Here is a 13,350-nt window from a genome sequence, read left to right on the forward strand (position 1 = left end):
CTAAAACTTCCATTACAATGTTAAAGAGCAATGGAGACAATGGGCAGCCTTGTCTGGTTCCAGATCTAAGTGGAAATGATTCCAATTTAACTCCATTCAATATGATATTGGCTGTGGGTTTGCTGTGGATGGCCTCTATCAGTTTAAGAAATGTCTGTTCTATACCAATTTTCTTAAGTGTTCTAATCATGAATGGATGTTGGATGTTATCAAAAGCTTTTTCTGCATCGATTGAGAGAATCATATGGTCTTTGTTTTTTAATTTGTTTATGTGCTGGATTACCTTTATAGATTTATGTATATTGAACCAGCCTTGAGACCCTGGGATAAAACCGACTTGGTCATGATGTATGATTTGTTTGATATGTTGCTGGATTCTGTTTGTTAGAATCTTGTTGAATATTTTTGCATCTATATTCATTAGTGATATTGGTCTATAATTTTCTTTTCTTGTTGGGTCTTTTCCTGGTTTGGGGATCAGGGTGATATTTGCTTCATAGAATGTGTTGGGTAGTCTTCCTTCTTTTTCTACCTTTTGGAACAGGTTGAGTAGTATAGGTACTAATTCCTCTTTAAAGGTTTGGTAGAATTCTGACGTGAAACCATCTGGTCCTGGGCTTTTCTTTTTGGGGAGATTTTGTATGGTTGATGATATTTCTGAACTTGATATGGGCCTGTTCAACATTTCCACTTGTTTTTTATTAAATCTTGGAAGGTGACGTGTTTCCAAGTAACGGTCGATTTCCTTCAAATTTTCGTATTTCTGAGAGTATAGTTTCTTGTAATATTCATTAAGGATTTTTTTGATTTCTGAGGAGTCTGTTGGTATTTCATCTTTGTTATTTCTGATTGATGAGATTAGAGATTTTACTCTTTTTTTCCTGATTAGGTTGGCCAAAGGTTTATCTATTTTGTTGACCTTTTCAAAAAACCAGCTTTTTGATTTATTGATCTGTTGTATTATTCTTTTGTTTTCGATTTCATTTAGTTCTGCTCTGATTTTGGTTATTTCTTTTCTTTTACTGGATTTGGGGTTGGATTGTTCTTCCATTTCCAGTCTCTTGAGATGTCCCATTAAGTTGCTTACTTCCTCTTTTTCCATTCTCCTGAGGAAGGCTTGCAGTGCTATAAATTTCCCTCATAGAACTGCCTTTGCTGTGTCCCAGAGGTTCTGATAGTTCGTGTCTTCATTGTTGTTTTGTTCCAGAAATTTGGCAATTTCCTTCTTGATCTCATCTCTGACCCAGCTATCATTCAGCATAAGGTTATTTAACTTCCATGTTTTTGTATGTGTATGCAGATTCCTGTTGTTACTCATCTCAAGTTTTATTCCATGATGGTCCGAGAAGATGCATGGAATAATTTCTATTCCTTTAAATTTGCTGAGGTTAGACTTGTGACCTAAGATGTGATCGATTTTGGAGTAAGTTCCGTGGGCTGATGAGAAGTATGTGTATTCAGTTTTGTTGGGATGAAATGTTCTGTAGATGTCAGCTAAATCTAAATGCTGGATGGTTAGATTTAAATCTAGAATTTCTTTACTCAGCTTTTTGTTGGAGGATCGATCCATCACTGCCAAAGGAGTGTTAAAATCTCCGACTATTATAGAGTTGGAGGAAATCAAGTTGCTCATGTCTGTTAGAGCTTCTCTTATAAATTGAGATGCATTCTGGTTGGGTGCATAGATATTAATAATTGAAATCTCATCATATTGAGTCTTACCCTTAACAAATATGAAGTGACCATTTTTGTCCTTCCTTACTTTTGTTGGTTTAAAGCCTATTGTGTCCGCAAATAAAATTGCAACTCCTGCTTTTTTCTGGATACCATTTGCCTGAATTATGGATGACCATCCTTTCACCCTGAGTCTGTATTTGTCTTTTAAGTTAAGATGTGACTCTTGTATGCAACAAATGTCTGGCCTGAGTTTTTGTATCCAGTCAGCTAACCTATGTCTCTTTAGAGGGCAGTTTAAGCCATTCACATTAATGGAGAGCATTGATAAGTTTGGTGAAATTTGGGGTATTGAGTTTTTTGAAAGTCCAGTGGGCATTTTTAATCCTTTTGCCATTGTGGAAGTTAGAGTTTGATCAGAAGTTTCTGAGTGAGTTTACTTTTGTAGTAGAGGATTGGGTTGGTTATTATGGAGGATAGGTCTGAGAATATCCTGAAGAGCTGGTTTGGTTATGGCAAATTTCTTTAGCATACGTATGTCATTAAAGTATTTAATTTCTCCGTCGTAAATGAAACTCAGTTTAGCTGGGTACAAGATCCGGGGTTGAAAGTTATTTTGCTTGAGGAGATTAAACGTTGATGACCACCCTCTTCTGGCTTGAAAAGTTTCAGCAGAGAGATCTGCAGTCATTCTAATGTTCTTCCCTTTGAAGGTAATAGATTTCTTTCTCCTGGCAGCTTTGAGAATTTTCTCCTTCATATTAACTTTAGTGAAGTTAATTATGATATTCCTGGGGGATGTCTTATTGGGGTTGAGTCGTGCTGGGGTTCTGAAGCTATCTTCTATCTGAATTTCAGGTTCTCTAGGCATGTCTGGAAAATTCTCTTTCATAATTTCATGCATAATTTCTTTCATAATTTCAGGCCTCTGTGCCCAGTGAGGCCACTTCATCTGTTTCAGGAATTCCTATGAGACGGATATTTGCCTTCTTCGAGTTATCCCAGAGCTCTCTGAGTGAGTGATCCATTTTTGCTCTCCATTTCTCTTCCTCTTTGAGAGTTTGGGAGCGTACAAATGCTTTATCTTCGATGTCGGAGATCCTTTCTTCTGCTTGGTCCATTCTGTTACTAAGGGATTCCACTGTATTTTTCATATCTTTGAGGGCTGCAAATTCTTGTTTCAGTGTGTCTAAGTCTTTTGTGGTTTTGTCTTTAAATTCGTTAAATTCTTGAGACAGCTTTTGAATTTCTCCAGGAATTCCTAATTTCATTTTGTTAATCTTGTTTGCCATCCAAATTCTGAATTCGATTTCTGACATCTCAGCCAGTTGTTTGTGAATGGGATCTTCAATTACATCTGCCGTATCTTTCCTTGGGGGGGTTGATCTATTCTGGTTATTCATGTTACCAGTGTTTTTCTGCTGATTCCACCCCATGTTTGTTTTACTCCCTTTGATTTTCCTCTAGTGTTTTGTCGAGGACCCGTACAGTGCTGTGGCCTGAGAAACTGGGGCCCTGTTTGGTGTAGAGGGGCTAAGTGGTTCTGACTTGTTTTCAGCTGGTTTCTATGTGACCCTAGTGAAACAGTTACTCTGGGTTGAAGTCTCAGCTGTGGAGAAATACCAGCAATTAAGTCACCCCACCCACCACAGGCAACAAATGGAAAAGGAAAATCAAACCTTCCTACAACCACACACCCAGGGCACCACCTGGATAGTCCCCAGGTGAGTGACTCAGTTCAAAAAGTCCAAGTCAATTTTCTCAGTCAGCAGCTCCTCGGGTGGGAGAGTTCAAGAAGTCCCTGGGAACTGGGTCACAGGGGTCTGGTGGCTGCTCTAAAAGGCTTGCTCCAGTGCTGCGTGGAGTCAGGAAGAGCCACCAGTAAATAGATCAGTCTGGGAAGAATGATGCCTCCTTCCCCTCCTTGCAGCTCTGTCACACCCAGTCTCTGCTAGCCGCACAGGGCTGTGACCCAGTCAGTTGTCTGCAGTAAGCAGATACTCCAGGGGTTTGCACCTGCCTAAGTCACAGGGTAGTCTGTGTCTGCTCGACTAGGCCACTATTCTCTGTCTTTATCCAGTAGGGAGTGGTGTGGCCTGTCAACCTCGGGCACTTGATGGAGACTGGAGGTGTTCACTCAGTTCCAGCCCCACCCTTAGTTTATGTTACTGGGTGAAGGGAACAACCCTGTGGGAGTTTGTTTCTGACCTTGCCAGATTCCTCTGCAGAGAGGCTGATTTGAGTTCCCAGAACCTGTGTCTCAGGCCCTGTCTTTAGTCCTGCGGGTTTGTATTCGCAGCACGATCAGTTGTTGGCTGTAGCCTCTTGACCTCCTTTGTCTATGGGCTGGTGATCCCCTAAGGGCCAGGTGCGTCTTAGGCTCAGTAGAGCAGTTCTCTGGATCAGCCCTACCCTAGGAGTTTCCCGGCTCTGCGGGTGTGTTTTCTAGTCCCCGTGTTCCACCCAGGTCGGTACCGTCTCAGGAAAACCCTTTACTCACGGGGCCTGTGTTTCAGTCCCAGGTCCGTTCCATGGTGGTTGCCATCTGAGAAGATGCTCGGCCTCATCTGGTTGCCCAGGAAGACAGGAGGAGAGGCTATGGGATATCTGGGGGTGGGCCTTGTTGTTGCTGAAGATGGCTGTTGCTCTGCACCTCGGGGCACCACCGCTCCAGTCTAATTCCCTCTCAGCCGACCGTTGTCTTCTTGCTCCTTTGCTACAGTGTCAGCACTGGCCAGCTGCAGTCCAGGTCCTGTCTATACCTCTTGAGAGTTCAGCCAAGAATCTGGACTCCTGAGGGGGCAGGTCTCCAGATCACGGAGTGAGAGAGGAGGGGGGGTGTTAGGAGCTCAGGGTTACAGGTCATAACACCAAGCTCATTGAGTCCAAATGAACAAATAAACAGATACAAAGGTTACCAGGCACAGGGGCCCATAGATACAGAGATAGACGGAAACACATAAACATACAAGCAATAGCCACGACAACAGCAATGTAAGAACAACTGCAATAAAAACAGTGATAATCGTAAAATAATTGAAAGGAAAAAAAAAAAGAGAAAAAAGTGGTGTTAGAAGGAATGTTAAGTGAGAAGAAAGAAGAAATTAAAATTAGAAGACAGAAATAAAAAATGTATCTATATAAAATGTAATAATAAAAAATTATCGAAATGTCCTCTAAGAAAATGGTGAGGAAAAATCAGACAAAAAGAAAACAACAGCAAAAAAAAAAAAAAACCCATGAAAACCAAAAAAAAGGCACCAACTGCAAAAATATTCTTGTGGTAGAAATATACCTATAAATGTCTATATGTCTGCTGTAGGGATCAACTTTCGTAGGAATATATTCATACTGCAATATACTTTCTGGACACCAGGTGGCTCTGAGAGTGGTTTTGAGACTTATACCTGGTTTATAGTTTATACCGTTACCATGGTAACCACCTTCCATGGCCGATCGCCATTTTGGAGTTTCTGTAAAAGTTTGTCGCCTAAGAATTGTGCAACCTCGGCTGTTCTCCTCGGGACAGCACTTGCGACCGACTCTCCCACTCAGTGCAGGTGTCCACGCTTCCTAAGTTCCTCCACTCTGCTCCCAGGTTCCCCTGCAAACTGGCGACTGCAATTGGCCATAAGGGGAGTGGTGCTGAGTTCCCACGGTGTCTCCTGTAGCTGGTTCCCGCAGCTTCAGTTGCTCCGCGGCCCCAGAAGCCAAAGCCGGTCCTGGGCTTCAAGCCGTTCCGTGGTTGGAGCGCTTGTGGGATTTATTCTGAGTTTTATGGTTCAGAGTTTTGGATGGGCGGCCACCAGTTCGCTGCACAGTCTGAACTGCCAGCCCCCTCCAACACCTGGGGGAAAGGTGCCTGCCCTTTTGGGTAGTTCAAAATGTCTGTTTCCCGGGCAGGATCCCTTCCCTTCAATTGTCCAGCAGTTTGCCCAGCTCCCTGTGGTTTTGAGTGGCTCTCCTTTCGGATGCCTCCCTCAGTTCAGGATTAATTACTTGTCAATTGGATTTTGTCAGCATTTACAAGCTGCTGACCTCCGCTGGGGAGGGGCCTGCTGGCCGGCACGGCCGAGCAGGGAAGATTCTCTACAACAGAGTGTGTGATTTTAAATTACCCGTCATATATAGCAAACTGCCAGTTCGCTGGGCTTCTCCAGCTGTCTGTCCACTCCAATAATCCACACACAGGGAAGGTCCAGACTGCCTTTCCTCACCTGGTGGCTTGGGAGAGGTGGGCTACACGTCCGTCCTGTCCGCCATCATGCTCCGCCTCGGAAGACATTATTCTTAGTAAAGCATCACAAGAATGGAGAAGCATGAATCCTATGTACTTAATTTTGATATGAGGACAATTAATGACAATTAAGGTCATTGTGGGGAGGAAAAACAGAGAGAGGGAAGGAGGGAGAGGGGTGGGGATTGGTGTGTGCCACACCTTCTGGGGGCAAGACATGATTGTAAGAGGGACTTTACCTAACAAATGCAATCAGTGTAATCTGGCTTATTGTACCCTCAATGAATCCCCAACAATAAAAAAAAAAAAAGTAATATATAAAAAAAATATTTCCAGGTTCTTGATACAGCCCATATAGCTTTTGCTGGTGATTCCTTCCCTACAGGGCAGGATGTGGAAAAATCATAAGGAAATTTGGATTTCATAATGCCACTTTTGAAAGAAGGAATAAAAAAGGACCTATATTTATAAAAAAATCTGTTTCCATGGGCCACGCAGCAGAAACATCTAGGCCTCTCTTTAATAATGGTATTGATGGTGAGAACTTCAGGTCAAAGGAATACTCTCCTAAGGACTAGAGAAAGGGCTTAGTTAGACCAGTGAATGTGGCCACTTTGATGGCTGCCTACAAACAAATACATTTAATATTTTAAGAGGAACTCACTTTAAGTTGTGACAATTTAAATAAACTCATGAAAACACAGTCCAATTATAATAAAGGCAATGCATTGTCATAAGGAAATTATAGCCCACAGGTTATAATCCAGTTATCATGTAGAATAGAACATTTGCCTCTCATGAGGATAGGTGTAAGGGGTGCTAGGATCAGAGGCTAAAGACGTCACGAGTTTCTGTCCATGCTATGCACCCATGAAGTCTGTCCTAAAGGAAATAATTGCATTTGGGAAAGTCTGAGATTGCCCAAGACCCTATTTCTTAGCCTCCAATTCAAAAGCATATTTTTCTTTCCAGAAGTTGCCCCATGCCTGGCCGGGGTCAGGCTCTCATTTCCAAACACGGAGACCGCTGACCATCTCCAAACTTCACGCATCAGCTAGTTACAAGAAAGCTTTGAAGTGAGGTGGTTTTCTCTTACAATGACAGCTCTTTTTTTTTTTCTGTCTATGTTAAATAATCAGCTGGGGACCTTTAAGCAACTGCATGATGTGGGGCAAATTTCAACCTTTCTGGATCTTTGTTTCTTCCAACGTAAATAAGGAGGTGGGCCACGAAGATACTCAGGTGTCTTCTAACATGAACGTCTGGGGTCTGAACTCCTTTCCTTTTCTCCAGTGTCTACCCTGTGCCGTGTGGGCAAAGTACAGACACACGTGACACTGATGAAGACTCGGATGTTGATTCCTTGTAGCCACCTCTCACGAGGCTAAACTAACCACAGAAGGAACAGGGAATGACACCTGGGGTGGGATTCAGAGACATCCACGGTCCTGGCTCTGACTTGGCAAGTGACCAGCTCCCCAGAGGTTTCCAGTATTCGCGTCTAAGACCAGGAAGTGACTGTGGTTGCAAACTGTTTCTCCTGAGCCCTTTTCCAGATGCCTGGCAGAGGGGAGGGGCACAGTGGGAAGTGGACCCTGGGCTGCTCACGGCCACTGTATGGCTGCTCCTCTGTGTCACACATCGGCCTTTTGTAAAAGAACTGGGTCTAAAGACAAGGCACTGCCATGGATAATTTGGAAGCCACTGGGCTGGGTGATCCAGATTGGACATTTGATGACTCTACTCCCCGGAAGCTATCTTGCCTTGATTGCTAGACTTACACAAATGACAAATGGGTTTAGGTAAATCATTAAAGTCACAGAGCTAAACGTGAATCACTGTTACAAAGGATTCCTTGTCTCTCCCCTGCCCCATTTCATCCGGGCTCTCGATGCTGGACTTTAAACTTCCACGTACATTATTCATTCTAGCTCACAAAAGGGGAATCCAGAGAAGTTTGCGGAAAGCAGGATTACTTTTTTCCTGTAATGAAATTCTACTTTCTGACTCAGCGCCGATAGCACAGTGGTTATGGCACAGCCACATACACCGAGAGTAGCAGCCCGGGCCAACTAAACAACCGCAACAAAAAAATAGCTGGGCGTTGTGGCAGGCGCCGTTAGTCCCAGCTACTTGGGAGGCTGAGGCAACAGAATCGCTTAAGCCCAAGAGTTTGAGGTTGCTGTGAGCTGTGATGCCTCAGTAGTGAGGACAACATAGTGAAACTCTATCTCAAAAAAAAAAAAAAAAAGAAAGAAAGAAATTATACTGTTCTGTTATTCTGTACTGGCCATGGCAGCTCATGGGTGGCTCTCAGCAGTTTAGAAGGTCAAGGTAAGAGGATTCCTTGTACCCAGGACTTCAACCCCAGACTGGGCAATAGTTAGACCCCCATCTCTACAAAAAGGAAAAAAAAGTAGGCGGCACGGTGATGCATGTCTGTTATTCCAGCTACTTAGGAGGCTGAGGCTCCTAAGCTCATCTGAATCCAAGAGTTTGAGTTTTCAGTGAGCTAGGCTGATGCCACTGTACTCTAGTCCAGGCAACAGAGTAAGACCTTGTCTAAGGAAAAAAAAAAAAAAGAGAGAGAGAGAGAGAGATTCTACTACTTTAAAATGTCCAGGGGCTGTGCCTGTGGCTCAGAGGGTAGGGTTCTGGCCCCATATACTGAGGGTGGCGGGTTCAAACCAGCCCCTGGCCAAACTGCAACAACAACAGAAAAATAGCCAGGAGTTGTGGCGGGTGCCTGTAGTTTCAGCTACTCAGGAGACTGAGGCAAGAGAATCGCCTAAGTCCAGGAGTTGGAGGTTGCTGTGAGCCATGTAACACCACGGCACTCTACCGAGGGCAATAAAGTGAGACTCTGTTTCTACAAAAATAAAAATAAAATAAAATGTCCAGATAGGGAGTGGAGTATGACAAGTGGGGTCCCCAAATATTGCACAGTAAACAATATTTAGCTGTTCTACTGGTCAGCCAGGCTCCTGTAATCCTAACACTCTGGAGGCTGAGGCAGGTAGATTGTTTGAGGTCAGGAGTTGGAGACCAACTAAGCAAGAGCGAGACCTCTGTCTCTACTAAAAATAGAAAACCTAGCTGAGCATTGTAGCAGCACCTGCAGTCCAGTTACTCAAGAGGCTGAGGTGACAGGTTCACTTGATCCTGGGTCTTTGAGGTTGCTGTGAACAAGGCTGATGCCACAGCACTCTAGCTGGGGCAACAGAATAAGACTCTATTTCTTTTTTTTTTTCTTTTTTTTTTTATTGTTGGGAATTCATTGAGGGTACAATAAGCCAGTTACACTGATTGCAATTGTTAGGTAAAGTCCCTCTTGCAATCATGTCATAAGACTCTATTTCAACAACAGCAACAAAAAAAAGGATATTCTAATGGCAATGAATATAAAATAATTAATGTTTTTGCAAAAGGCTTGCTTTATTTGCCAATTAATATGGTGTAGAGTACTTTGAATAAAAGCATGATGGGTTATGAGTCTGAACTGAATTGAATTGAATTGAATGGTGTCCTCTCAAAAGATGTTGCAGTTTTGGCCTCTTAATTCCCTCACAACCTGAGATTGTGATCTTATTTGGTAAAAGGGTCTTTGAGGAATTACTCAAGTTAAAAATGAGGGAATTAGGGTAGGTCCTGATCCAGGATGACTGGGGGTGACTGGAGTCCTTATCAAAGGGGAAATCTAGACACAGAGGGACCGTGGCACAGAGGTGAAGCCACAAAGAGAACGTCATCCACAGGCTGAAGATCCCTTGAAGCCACCAGAAGCCAGGAGGGTGGAGTGGGTTCTCTCCCACGGTCCTCCAAGGGACAAAGCCCTGACAACACCTCGATGTCAAAATGGAACTGGGAGAGATTAAATTTTTTTCTGTTTGTTCCTTTGGTGTTTTTTGAGACAGGGTCTCACTCTGTTGTAGAAATGAGGGACACAGAAGTGCTGCAGTTTAACATCATACCTTACAACTCTTGACCGAGGCAATCCACCCACATAAATGGGATCCTTATCTAGATGATTGCGGTCAGAAGATACTCCCAGAGTCTCGCCTTGCTTAGTCTCTTTGTAACTAGTGTTGTACGTGATGACCGTACAACTAGTGATGACCGCTAGGAGACCAAAAAGGAGGTTGAAAGGAAGAGGCAATGAAATGAAAATCACTTTCTATATTAAAGTAAAATGCACACATCTGCTGACAAAGTTCATTTACGAAGACATCAACTTTTAAATTCTGCAAATTTGACCAGCTGATGTTCTGGGCTATTAAAAGACAAGTGAAAAATCTTCTTGACCAAAGTCAATAAATCCAATATACACGTTGATAAATGACAGCAGTACGGGTGTGGAGGAAAACAGAATGGATTCAATGTTTGATCTCAATTCAGCATTTAATGTTAAATAATGTACGTGGGGGCTGCGCCTGTGGCTCAAGGAGTAGGTCCTGGCCCCATATACTGGAGGTGGCTGGTTCAAACACGGCCCCAGACAAAAACTACAACAACAACAAAAAAATGTAATTGGAAACCACAGCTAATTATTATACTATTCCTCCCGCAAACTGTGAATTTTGTTGCTTAATATACCAAAGACAATGGCTTTCAATTAGAATATTATTTAAGAATGCCTAGGAAACTAAAGTAGAATAAGGATTGCTGCTTTTAGAAGAATTTGATGGGCAGCAGCCAAATCCATTTGGGCACCTACCTTGTTTCCAGTTTCGCTGAAAGGCAATTTTGTACCAGGTCATGTTGCTGTAACATCTGTCTGTAATAAGAGCAAGGGGTCCCGAACCCAGGTAAACAGTAACTTTCACTCTGCTGTGGACCAACTCGATGGATATAGTCTTTCTGTAAAGAAAAGAACACATTTCCCCATGGCTATATCTGGATCCCACGTGTCCCTTTCCCTTCAAGTCGGGAATGGCAGAAACCCAAAATCAAACTCAGAAAACTGGATCTGGCCCCATCACCAGACGTCTATGCTATAAAACTAAAAATGTCCATGAAGGTTTTCTGGAATACTACACAAATAAGAATGAAAACATTCTAGTTGCTATGAAAATCTACACAAATAAGAATGAAACCATCTTCGTTGCTATGAAAATTTACACAAATAAGAATGAAACCACTCTTGTTGCTATGAAAATCTATGCAAATAAGAATGAAACCATCCTCATTGCTATGAAAATCTACAATTTTCATAAGAGAAGTGGAATCTCTTTGGATCTTTTTTATTCAGACTGATAAATGGGCCAGTCCTAAAAAATAAAAGTAGAAGACGGAGAGATGGAAATTACCAGCACATGAGAGGAAGCTGGGATCATGACATTCCTATGAGTGCAATTTAAATAAGGTCCCTGTGGTTGCAGTGAACATAGAACAAAATATATTATTTGAACTCAAAACTTAATAACAAATGTTTAACTGATATGTGTAATGACTGGAAGACTGGTTTCCACTTGGTGCTCTTTTATACGTCCCAAAGGTTCTTTTTCTTTCTTTTTTTTTTTTTTTTTTGGCCAGGGCTGGGTTTGAACCCGCCACCTCTGGTATATGGGGCTGGCGTCCTACTCCTTTGAGCCACAGGTGCCGCCCAGTCCCAAAGGTTCTATAGCAGTGGTTCTCAACCTATGGGTTGAGACCCCTTGGGACTGTATTAAAGGTTTGCAGCATTAGGAAGGTTGAGAAGCTCTTTTCTACAGTAAATTCATATTAACATAATAAATAAATGATGCAAAATGGGGATATTGTATGACATACATACCTATATATTAGTATATGTTCATAAACTTGCATGGCGTACAAATGTATGATTTAATTAGAAAATCCTCACTAAACAAAAGTAAATTCATAGCAATACAAACGTGTGTACATGGGAGGGCTTTGTGCCCAGACTCTTACCGTGCCATTGGAAGCCAGGTAGAGAAGAAGTCCATTGGGTGAAAAGGTACTGAAGAGCCTTATTATCTGAGTCACAGTCGCCCGAAGCGTCTTCTCCACAAAAGAGTACCCACTCCCATCAAAATGGAAGGAAGAGTCTTCATTCTGGGAGCTGCAAAGCAGAAGAGACAAGATACAATCCATTTTCAAGACAGTTAAGAGAACAAACAATAGGTTTATTGATTTCTCCCTCACAAAATTTACGGTAGAGCTATTAGTCATAAATTGATAACATTAATACTTTGATCACATTAATTAGGTAAACCAGCATACATTAGAACCTCTTGAAGTTGACCACTCAAGGGAGTGTAACAAATTGGTCAACATACAGAGGTGGTCACCATAAGAAACTAGGCCTACTATACTGATATGTACATGTGGTGCATGTCCTGTGGTCCACCACCTCCCTACACTGACCACTCCCTTAAGTTGCCCTAATTTTCATACACCAGACATGCATCACAGGTACTCAATGTATAACAGGCCTAGGTCTTTATGTTGACCACCTCCGTATGTTGACGTGTTTGGTGCAGCCTCTTGAGTGGTCAACTTACAGAAGGTCTACTACCACATGCTTGCCTGAGTTTAAGCCAGTTGCTTTATAAGGAAAAGCAAGTTAATGTAGGCAGTGTTCACTCTAGTAAGAAGAAAGTTTTTCACAGGAAGATAATGCTATAAATATTTCTACTTATTTAGATTTGTTTGTTTGTTCTAGTTTTCTTCAATGTAACTATCTTCTCTTAATTCCAGTGCCCTCAACAGAACAATTTTTATATTGGCATTTATCATCTTGTGCCATTTTATTTTTTAACTCACTTCATTTATTTATTTAGAGACAGAGACTCACTCTTTCCCCAAGCTAGATTGCCCTGGAAATACTTTAGCCTACAATCTCAAACTCCTGTACTTAAGTGATCCTCCTGCCTCAGCCTCTCCAGTAGCTGTGACTACTGGCTTCTGCCATCATGCCTGGCTAATTTTTCTATTTTTAGAAAAGGCAGGGTTTCTTCTTATTCAGGCCGGTCTTGAACTCCTAAGCTCAAGGGATCCTCCCACCTCAGCCTACCGGAGTGCTAGAATTGTAGGTGGGAGCCACCACGCCCAGCCACCCTCTGCTGGTTTTAACTAATACATCAGGTAAAATAGTATTATATGGAAAACAAACATGTACCAGAAGGATCATTTAAAAAATCACTGAGGCTTTGCACCTGTAGTGCAGTGGTTACGTCACCAGCCACATACACCGACATTGGCGGTTTTGAACTCGGCCTGGGCCAGCTGGACAACAATGACAACTGCAACAACAACAAAATGGCCGGGTGTTGTGGCGGCGCCTGAAGTCCCAGATACTCGGGAGGCTGAGGCAAGAGTTTGAGTGTGACGCCACAGCATTCTACCAAGGACAAGATAGTGAGACTCTGTCTCAAAAGAAAACAAGAAAAAATCATAGATATCCTCAAAAATCTGCCTGATGAGTTTAAAGACCTGCT

The 13,350-nt window shown here is 42.5% G+C and overlaps 1 pseudogene; it reads right to left on the reverse strand.

Moving 5' to 3' along the window:
- Window positions 1-13,110, reverse strand: part of LOC128594817 (laminin subunit alpha-1-like) — a 32,882-nt pseudogene extending 19,772 nt beyond the window's left edge.
- Window positions 13,111-13,350: the final 240 nt, after the last annotated feature.

The sequence above is a fragment of the Nycticebus coucang genome, chromosome 9 (genome assembly GCF_027406575.1).
Source record: "Nycticebus coucang isolate mNycCou1 chromosome 9, mNycCou1.pri, whole genome shotgun sequence".
Lineage (NCBI taxonomy): Eukaryota > Metazoa > Chordata > Mammalia > Primates > Lorisidae > Nycticebus > Nycticebus coucang.